We start from the raw sequence: 11776 nt of genomic DNA on the forward strand, positions 1-11776 counted from the left end.
AGCATTCTCATCATCGGGATGACCTTTGACCCCGACACTCGCCTCTCTTCAGACAACTCCACTGTGGCTTGATGGAAAGGAGCAAGCACAAGAAGTGTTTCTCCTCTGATGTTCTGCTCACCAGCTGTCAGTGGAGTCACATCTGTCCTGAGGCCAGAGGTTCCACACTGGTTCCTCTCATCATGGAGCCTTGACAGCATTTCATATGTGCTGTTCCAGCGTGTCGGCGCCTCATTGGTGAGTTTCAGGGTTGGTCGTCCCATCTGTTGCTGCACTTGAGCAAGCTTCTCCTTGGCTGTTGTGCTTGATCTAAAGTATGTGACAATGTGCCGAGCTCTGTGTCTACTGGATGTAAGTGTGGGGATCTGATCACATGATCTTCTAACAATACATTTAGACTATGTGCAATGCAAATTGAGTGCCGAATTTGGAGCCGTCTCGTGGCTGCAATCATGTTTGGTGCTGCGTCGCTCACAAGACACTTTACTTTAGTGGTTCTGGCCCAGTCCTCCATCACGCCCCTTTGGACTTGGGCCAAATTGTCAGCAGTGTGATTTTGTGGAAAGTACTGCACACCCAACACAGATGTACACAACTGCATGTTCTCATTAATGTAGTGACAAGTAAGAGCCAAGTAAGCCTCCATGTTCACAATGTCCACATGTCAGCTGTTCTCCTCGCTGCCACAGCTTGCTGGACTTCCATCTTCACTCCTTCCCGTTCCTCCTCATACTTTTTGGCCACCATTTGTTTGACGGTCTGAAAATTACACCAAGTGAAACCAAACACAAATGAATATATTTACATTCAAGATTAAATCAATTGGATATATTGGGGTGGTCCACTTGAGATACATATACATATTGTCATTTTATACTGCAATTTATGTTAAAACAATGAAGGATTAAATTACTAAAATGTTAAGAGTAATGATTTTTGGGTGAGTTTGATAAGTACATTTACATAAAGACTAAAATAAATAAATATGTTTTTGGGTCAAATGCATTGTAAAAAGTTAGACTTTGATTAAATGGTTAAAATAAGTACGTTTAGGTACATGATTTAATTGTACAAATAGATAATATTTTAGGTTGAAACATGGTGGTAGATAGCAGATAATCCAGTTAATAAAAATGATAAGAATTTCATGGTGTTAATTCATTGGAAACATTTGAACAGAGCTTTTTTCTTCCTTTGTCTCTTTTTTACTCTTTTCTTTAAGGTTTTCAACCTGTTATATAAAAAGCTGGAAGTAAACTTTTTAAAAAGTTTATTTTCAGCACTTTCATGCGCTCTCCTGCTTTCATACTGAACCAAGTCTTTCATTATCGGGCCTCTGCTGCCATCTACTGATGGATGGTAAGAATAGCATTTATTCATTCATATCAAGTGTTATTTGTTTCTCACAATAGGGCATGGGCCAATAGTAGAAAACATTACATTTGTTCACATAGTGTCATCATTTGTCTCAGTGTGTATGAGCCCAAATTACATTAATGTCCCTGCAACTTTTCCTGACTGGGTGAATCCAGCATGACTCAACCCCGTCCTTTGTCCCAAATATCTCCAGGAGTTTTGGACTGTAGTGTCCAGTTGGCCTTGTGTTGATGTACTTGAGCTCCATCCATGTCCCATCAAGCTGGGAAGCATCGGAAAGAAGAAATAAGCTGGACAATGTCCCCGTCTTGGGCACAGGCCGAAGTTATTTGATGTCTATGAACAGGGAAATTACTTCCTATAGGCGGATGAGGCGCGTGCCGAGGGCCTTCAGGCCACCAGGGGCCCCAAAGCTGTATGTGCAGTCTCACCTGAGAAGAATTACAATGACCTGTCTTTTATATGCATGTTTATCAGGTGTTTATTATGTCCCCTATGTGCTTAAAAAATACATATGTATGTATGAAAAATTGTTACAGTTGGCGTTGTCATTTATAGATTATTATGCTGCCTCTACTGCTGAATCAGAGATGAATCTGTTCTTTAACCAAACATCTTGGAAGGACCAGTCCTGCTTTAACAAAGATCCAGTTTTTCAGTGCCTCCACATGAAGCAGAATTAAAACAAGCAGAGTTGTTGTCCCCCAGGTGGCGCTGTCTGTGATCATACATGTGCTTTTTGAGCCTGAGTGGAGCAAGTCCTCCTGATTTGAACTTTGAACACAGATGAATGCATGAATAGAATCTAAACTGTATTTCATTAAATAAATAAATAAAGAGCTCCCAAATTCATTCCCTTTTCAGATTCACTTCTCTCCATTAAAATTCAGTTTTACGATTTAATGTTTTGTGCCTCACATACTGGACTCTGCACTAGGCTAAACTAGTCGAACACAGATGATAAGAAATGGCTTTTATGACAGTAATTACAACTTTTACCTGGCATAAACTCCTCCGGTACAAATACTAACTGGAAATACGATGTTCCCGGTGGTCAACTGGCCGGCTGGCATCCCGGGACAAATACCAGGGGACATCATGACTTTATTGTGATTCCCATTCAATAGATTCAATTTGAAATTAGACCATTCCAATTGAGATTTAAAGAATTCAAATTCACTTCCTGCTGGACCAAGGTTTATCCCAAATCTATTGAAGGTTGTTTACCAAACAGAAATGATGCTGCATTCAAATGAAAATAGGAAAGTAGATGAGGAAACAAGGAGGAAGGAAGGAGTCCAGTCTGCTTTCCTTTATTGCCTCCAGCGGCAGGACAGTTCACCTGTCAAACATTTTCCCCTGCGTGACTGGACGTCCTCTTTTAACCCCTCCCCGTCACCCACACACCCACTCCATTGCAGGAACCTCCGTCCAGGTGCCCACCACAATAAAATAATGCTACTCCTCATATGGTCATTAAAAAAATGATAGCATGAGAGTGATTTTTGTTTTTTTAATTTTTATTTACAGGTTTCTGAGGTGGAAGCAGGGCACTATGTGTGTGTGATCTGAGAGCCGACTTGTGGCTGGAACTGGTGGATCCGGCCAACATTATCCAGGTAAAAATAGCCGGGATAAACAAGTGGGCTTTGGGCCTGTGGGGTGTTTGTACCCTCATTACTGGTACCACCTCTTTTTCGTGGTCTCTTCCTCCCCTAAAAACAGAAAATACATTAATAACTAAGTTGATTTTTTTTTTTAAACAAACTCTTGAGCAGTTTGAGTGACGTCTTGTGAACATGAATGAGTTTAAGGTGAGGAGAGAGTTCATACATAATTGGAGGCGGTCGACCAGCCCGGGTACTTGGCCTCATGCAGCTGAGCTTCGGCTCTGGCTGCCTCATAGTACCGCTCCTGCTGAGGTCGCGATAACGACTTCCACTGTGGACAGATGACAACACATTGTCAGCACAGACACACAAAGACAAGCCAGCTTCTAAACATGAGTAATGAATTTGTACCTCCAACATGTAGGAGCAGACGACTTACCCTCTTTCCCACTACTGTATTCACAGCCGCGCTCCCTGTCAGGCCCAGCTCGGTGGCAACGACGGGCCTCTGCTCTTTTAAGAAGAGCATGTATGCGTTAGGCGGTTTTTTGATGTAATGGCCTGCATCGCCATCATCGTTGCCCCGCCTTCGTTTTCTGCAGGCACCAACAACAAATGTTCAGAGAAGCATTGAGGAAGAGTTCCAACATAAATCAACATGTAACAGGATGTTATGGTGTTACACTCTCATCCTCAGAGCCACAAGGGGACAGTGAACTCACCTTGAAGTGCCGCTGGCAGCAGGAGCAGCAGGAGCAGCAGGAGCAGCAGGAGCAGCAGGAGCAGCAGGAGGAGCAGGAGGAGCAGGAGGGACGGGAGCCACACTCTGAGAGCTGCTCACAACACACTGTAGACAAAGGAAAAGTGTTAAATGAACAAGTTCCACAAGGTGAGACTGTTAAGATCAACACCAGGAGACACCAGATCACTTTGATTGATTATGAGGCGACACACACGAGTAGTGAGGTGATATTTAAAGACTAATTGACGGAGGAAAGGTTAGTTTTTGTGGACTAAAGGGTTAAATAATCCCGTGTATTAAATTTAATGTCATTTGGATCAAAAGTGTCTTTTTTTTTAAAGCATATTTTGTTGTGTGATTAAAAGAGATGTAATTTATCGATCACAATAAACATTTACAACTCAATGATCAACCATCAGTAGTGGACATTTCATTTCTATTTCATCTCCTGAACAGTCCCACATTGCTCTACATCTTTAACTTCTTAACAACTGAAGTCACAGTCCAGATTTCTGCACTGACCTGAGGGAGGGCGACTGCAGGGGCTTCAGGCGTCGCCTCAGGAGGCTGGACTGCCTGGTCGCCTCCTTCACCCACGACCAACTCAACGAGTTCTGCTGAGAAGCATTCCTCTAGGAAACCTCTCAGCATGTGGGCAATGTCCGTTCTAGAGATGGAAAGAGCGTTGAACATTAGGATGAGTTTCACAGTAAAAACTGTAACAAGAAAAATGATGCAAACACTGGAACAGTTCTTAACATCACAAAAGATTAAAGTATGATTTCACAGCAGTATATATATGAACACAACTGATCACAAGTCTAATAAACATAAACCACAATTAAATAGCTATAGCAACAATTCATGCTGAGTAAAAACACATTGTTAAATGTTATTTTTCCATTCTCTTCATTAGAACTTGAATGTATTTGGAGTTGTTTTGAAACTAAAAAGCTTCTCATCAGTGTTTAACTGTGTAAACCATGAAAACATCTCAGAAATTACAACTGAGAGCAACTTAAATAATACAACATGATTTAAAAACAACAGAATGTAAACATACTCCTCCGGAGGAACTGGCTCATCCTGGAGGATCTGGGAAAGGTCCAGCGTCTCATATTCTGCCATTCTAGAGATGGAAAAAGCGTTGAGTGTTAGAATGAGGTTCAATCACTTTAAAGCCAAATGTGTTACAAGAATAATGATATATACACTGGAACTAATATTTTTTAACATCAGAAATGACTGAATTTATGATTTCACAGCAGTATATATCAACACAACTGGTAACATTTCTTAATCAGATAAGTCAAACAAAACTCCATAAAGCTCCTTGTATATAAACTTCCTCTGACACCTTATAACAGTTCAACCTGCTCACAGGCCCAAAAACATGTCAACAATCCACCCTGATCACTTCTGATCTCATTTGTTTGTAAAAGTGGTCACACGCCAGACAGCAGCACAAAACCTTCGGAAAATACTCAATCTGTACTCCACTTTTTATAGACAGATGTAGCTGAGTGTTTAAACACAGATAACAAAGGAGATTAAACATAATTTGGACATTCATTAATTAATTTTGAGTGTGGCTACCGCTAGGTGCTGGCTAGCATAGCCTCCATAGGGACACTGCCCAGTGAGTTAAAATAGCAATATCTCTTAATTTTTTTCTATAAGTGTGTCTGAGCGAGAGAGGTGATACATATATGTGTGTAATAATAACTATATTTGTGGAAAAAGTCCCAGTAATAGTGAGAAAGTAGCCATAAAACTGCAGGTGTTTATCTGTTGCCTTGGAGACAGCCTCCGGTTCATCGCATGCTAGCTTTAGCAGCTAGCATCAAACCTTGATGGATTTGTATTCTCAAACAAATGTTATTCAATAGTCAAGTGACCAATTTTTAAGGATATTTTAACTTACATCAGTTTTATAGTGTAAAATGTTACTTTTCCCACTTTCTTAGTTAAAACTTGGATGTTTGCATTAAGTGACATAAGTTTGCATTAAGTGACATAAGTGAAAATATACTGTAAATCTCAGTGCAACATGACTTACTTTGGTTGTTGAAGGCTGGAGGAAAAAATGGTGTGCTGAGAATCAAGTCTCTATAGCCCGTTTTCGCTCTGCTCGTGTCCTCGACCCAACGCTCCAATGGCTGCAGCAACACTGAATGCTAGCGGGCTAGCAGCTAGCAGCGTCCAATTAAAGTCTAACTGTTGCTTGCAGCTTCCGGAAGCTTCCGGAAGCTCCATCAGCGGTGATGTCTCGACAGTGAATGTGTCAAAAACATTGGTTTTATGTAACTGCAAAGTCAAGCTTATTTGGGGAAAAATTATACTTTGAATTATTTATATTTCTGCCATTTTAATATTCGTTTAAAAATGGAAGCAATTAAAAAAAAATTCAAATTTTTAAAAGTTTGTTGATGTATATTGATCATTATGTTATTTATATGAATTAATAATTATGTCATTACATTAATTCATTATATATAATTATTATTAGGTCATATATGCGAGATCACGCTGTCGGGAAAAGCTCCGCGGTGGGCTGGTGTTTCGGATTAACTGGTTTTCGTGTTAACTGGTTCCCTACATAGGATATTCCACCCCAGACAGAACTAGAAGGTCACTAGTTAACAGGGACGCTAGATAATCCGAAACACCTTCGACAAGCGTGACTGAATAAGTTACAGCCACACCTTATTCCTGTCAATGAGCACAACATTATTAATCCCTATGGGTGGGAAAACAAAAGTAAAATAAAACGGAGGAAGAAGGACAGTCAAAAGTTACAGGTAAGAACGTTGTTGGTGATGTTGGCTGGATTGGAGGAGGTTTAACACTGAGTTTTCAGCAAATTAGTTAATTTGTGCTGCTTGCCTTGTTTACATGTTGTCTGGATGGTTGGATTGGTTTGATTAATGGAAGTTGGATTATTTAAAATGAATATGTTGCATGAATAGACAGCCTGTGGCCATGAGACCGACTGAGTGCCTGTCTGGGGGGAGTTGATGCTCTTTGATTGTTCACTGTAAATTGTCTCTCAGCATTTTGACTCTTAACATTATTTTGTCAATATTTAGTAGTACTGTGGCAATTGTAGTGTGTATTATACAAGTCTACAATTACACGTGTAAAGCTTGATGCCAACGTCAACACACACACACACACACACACACACACACGCTCATATAAATTGGTCCTACTTCTCCTCCTGGTGGCGATGCATTTCTTCCTCTCTGTATATTTCAAAAGTCTTTTGTTTGTTCACCATGAACTGTCGGGCTAAAACTTTTCAGGGTTGTGTTTATGTTTCTGAGTCCTAAAGTTTAATTCCTCACGTGGTTCATAAGGACCAGTACGATCTTGGAACCTTCTTTGTATTTGTCTTGGTAACAATCTGTAACTTGCTTTATTAAACATCTGTACTGCTTGGAACTCAACAATGTCACTAAACTTCATGATCTTTGATTTTAAAAATGAGTTTGTGTGGTCCAAAAACCCAACTTTATGAATTAATGGAATAGCTCTTTTTTGCAACATTACTATTGGTTTTACTGTGTTTTTATAAGTACTACCCCAAACCACAGTACAATAATATAAATAGGGCAAAATCAGAGAACAATATAAGGTGTGTAAAGCTTTGATATTTAAAATGTGCTTTGCTTTTGCTACTATTGCAATGTTTCTTGAAATTCTAAGATTGTAGAGAATTGCGGTCAGAGGGAGACAGGCCTGTAGTTTGTGAAGAGATGTTTCTCTCCTGCCTTGAACAGAAGAACCACTTTTAACTTCCATGCTATCAGGAAATTGTCCAGTTTGTAACAGAAGTTACTGATGTATGTTAACGGCTGAGAGAGACTTTCAATAACTCTTTTTAAGGTCTTCATATCCAGATCATAATAATCTGTCCAGGTTTTATTTTGACACCCTCTAACAATGTCCAGTAGCTCCTTTTCCTCCACAGGATTGAGGAACAGGACAGAGGATTTGTGTCTATAAGCTCACAATTATATTTCTCAGGATTTGCTATTTTTGCAGCCAGGTTGGGTCCAACATTTACAAAGAATTTATTAAAGGTATCAACTACTTCATTCATATTATTTAGAGTTTTAGCCTCATCTTTGAAATACTTTGGATTATTGGTTGTTCTCGGTTTACTTCTAATTAAACTGTTTAAGATATTCCATAAGCCTTTAATATTATTATTATTATTATGTTTATTTGGGTTTAACAGATCGATGTTAAAATCTCCCCCACAATCATGACTTTCTGATTTGAAACTGAAAAGTGTTCCTCCATCCAGTTAGAAAAACATCTATATCAGAGCCAGGTGTTCTAGAAATACAACTCACCACAATATTTGTCTTTTTTTGCCTTGTCATTTCTATAGTAAGGCATTCAAGTGTGTCCTCCACCACCATAGTCTTTTTTCCATCACTTTGAAACTATAATTTCAGTCTATAAACAAAGCTACACCCCACCATGCTTGTTTCTTCTGTTCAAACTTGGAGAAATGGAATTTTCTATTGAGGGTTATGAATTTATGTCATTATGAATCCATGTTTCTGTTATTAAAATTACATTGAATGGTTTTGAAAACTGTTTTAAGAAGCTCTTGATGTGGTCAAAGTTTGCATAGAGGCTTCAACTATTGAAGTGGATTACAGAGAATGCCTTAATGTTCTTAAGTTTACTATTGTAAATGACCTGTGTATAATATTGACAGTCATTAATAGCTCTAGTAAAGAAGTTATTTTCAGGGTCGATGTCGATCTCAGTGGTTGTAAATCATACTGTGAGAATGTAAAGTCCAGGTTATTTGTTTCAGAAATTCTCTTCAATGAAACATCCAAGTCGGTGCTTCCTGTTGTCCTTTATGTGTTACAGGTCGTGAAATTATGTGCTTCTACACACCAGAATCCACAGTTGTTTCTGATGTTTACACTGGATTTGGTGTATTTTGGTGTCGGGTCGCTTCTCTGGTCCTGCAATAATCAGCATCAACCATGAGATGTCTGGCATATGAGGACCTCATTGAGGACTAGTGCAGAATGCCGCTGCCAGGTTTTTAACAAATTCATCCAGAGTGAACACATTCCCCCTGTGCTGTTGTCTCTCCACTGGCTTCCAGTTCCTTTCAGAATGGATCTTAAACTTCTGTTGTTTGTTTCTAATGCCATCAATGGCCAGGGTCCCTCTTACTTGTCTGATATTTTAACCCTACGTGACCCTGGAGGGCCCTGGTTCTTCAGGTCAGCTTCTTTTAGACATTCCAAGGTGGAGATACAAACAGTGGGACGATCGCTCTTTTGCAGTCGCTGCTCCGAGACTGTGGAACAAACTGGCCCCGACATTCGCACCATCACTGATCTCGGCCTTTTTAAATCAAAACTGAAGACTCACCTTTTTAAGTTGGCTTTTAACTCTGTCTAGGGCAGTGTATTTTATTTTATTCTGTATGCTCTGTTTTATGGATTTGTGGACGGCTTCACCAACCAGCAGCACCGCCGCACCTCCCACAGACACCACCTGTGTTCTATTTTTGTGTTTTTATGTATTAACTCTCGTATTTACTTCTTAATGTATTATAGCTTTGTTGTAAAGCACTTTGGATGTCACCGGGTGATTATAAAGGGCTATAGAAATGAAGTTTGATTTGATTTGATTTTTGATTTGACTTTGCAAATAAAATGTGTTATTATATTTAGTCACATCATGAATTAAGTGCTATGTTGTGTGAGACTGGTTTTTAGTGTTGGCAGGTTTTCATTGTTGCACTTTAAATTAGATGTTGCTTTTATTTTATGATAAGTAAGCATTAAAGTCTTAAAAACACTCAGTATCTGTTTTATTTATTGAGGTATGAAGGAATGTTGTTTTCCTTGTATTATAGTTTATTTCATCAGTTTAACTTGCCTGAGTGGCTCAAAATGAGCTTTTTAATTTTAAAATGTGAAGTTATCAAAGGAAAATGTAAAGGATTAGGAATCTCCCCATTCTAGTTGGACAAACCCAGGTTCCCTAAACAGTATCTCACTCTCTGGACGAGTGTTTGCCCTGTCATGGATCACTTCCCTGCCTTCCCTGCAGAGGACATCGTCTAATTGTTGTTCACGTGTTTCTTCTGTGTGGAGTTTACATCTTATTACTGTGCCTGTGTGGAGTTTGTGAGGTTTTTCTTCCACAAACCAAAAATGTCAATTTCAGGTTCAATTCATTTGTTCTCAAAGTGTGTGAGGATGAAATCCCCTCCGGAACTCAAACTTTATTTCACGCCACCAGGCCAAGTGACAGTTTGGGAGTTGGAAGTCAGATCACCTCATTGTTGTCGCATTATAAAACATGCTGTAAGTGTTCATGGTAGTTTAAATTCACAAGTGAAAAATCTTACCTATTTGTGTTAGAGGTTTGTACTTGAAGTACTTGGTAAGTCGATATATCTGTAGTGTTTCACTATTGTTACACAGTTTATGCTTGGAATTGATCTCCATTACACTGCTGACAAATTCAGTAATAAGTGTGACTGCTTTAATTGAATTATTCATGGTTTCATCCACCCCGGCTTTGGCCTCGGTTCACAACCCTGAACTGGATAAAGCAGTGTAGAAGACAGATGGAAAGTTTTAACATCCAATTGCTTCTTTTCATCACAAAAATTCCTAATAGAAATGAGTTGATGGGACAAAAAAATCCATCTTGCTGGAAAAAGGCATGACTGATAGTCGTCCTGCTGCTTCTCTCCTCTAAACGTCCCTGGCATCCCCTGGGGGGTTTCGCCCACACTTTGAAAACCACAGTGTCAGTGGGGGATTCCAACTTAGCCTTAGTTGTTAACTTATGACCAAATGATTGTTCTTTGTGGGGTTTTTTTGCAGTGTAAGACCTGTGGTGGACAGAGGACCTGCTGCAATACTTATAATACAATTCACAAAACAATGTTTGAGTTCTGGTGCTTCAGTCTCCTTCATTCTGAGTTGGATGTGTCATCCTGTATAAAGTCTGGTTCTACATTCTAGAAGAGCAGCTGCACCATTGAGCTTCAGTCTCCCCTGAAACACCTTTTGAAGGTCTTTCTCTCAGCTCCAATCAGCAGTAGATGTTTTTGTTCATGAGAGAGAAACTGCACACTCCCCAGGTTTTCTACATAATGTATTTCATTCAAAGGCACCTTGTAGAGAACTGCTAATGAAGCCTGGTGACATGTTCCTAATCGTGGCACTCTGACCTTTGTGCTTTGTCTTCAGTGTGTCAGAAGGACACGTTGATGTGGTCCGAGAGAGAGAGAGGAAAAAAGACATGGAGGACCTTGCCACAACAATGATTAAATGGGCTGATGTCTGGTTTGCCAAGCATGAAGAAGGGAAACAGTGAAGAAAACACCTCAAGTCTAACCTGGGGTCCGTTTCACCAAGCAGGTTTAACAAGCCATGAGCTTAACCCCGAGCTCTGAATTGAGTTACACTGAGACAGAAAACACTGAGTTTTCGGTTCCACAACACCGGATTTTGATCAGTTTGATGAACTCAGAGTAGTTTCACCTGGAGTTAAGCGAGTCACCATGACAACGGAGAAGCGGAGGGCGGCGTTCTTTACTCCAGTGGAGCAGGAAGTATTGATGCGGTCAAATGGCGAATATGAACATAATTTCAAGAAATGCAACAGCGAGCGGCTGCTAAAGAGAGGGAGGCGGCGTGGAAGAAGATTGCTGCTCAAGTGAATGTGTAAGTTCAAACGTCTTTGTCATCACAATATTATTACAAGGGAATACTGCTTGATGGTAGCTTATTAATTTATTTCTTTTAGGTGCAATTCCGCGGGGGAGAAGCCTCTTGGCAGCAGCTGAAAGTGAAATATAAAAACATTGTCCAATCGGGTAAGACCGCTGCTAATTTAATTGTTAATCAATACATTTCTTAACGTAATGTCGATCATGTGTGACATTGTACAGTAAATATCAAGTGGCCATTTGACTGTGAGGTGTTTTATTCCAACATAATGCTGTTTTCAAACACATAAATGTCTTCTCACCAATATCATG

Source organism: Blennius ocellaris (genome assembly GCF_963422515.1).
Source record: "Blennius ocellaris genome assembly, chromosome: 18".
NCBI classification, from domain to species: domain Eukaryota; kingdom Metazoa; phylum Chordata; class Actinopteri; order Blenniiformes; family Blenniidae; genus Blennius; species Blennius ocellaris.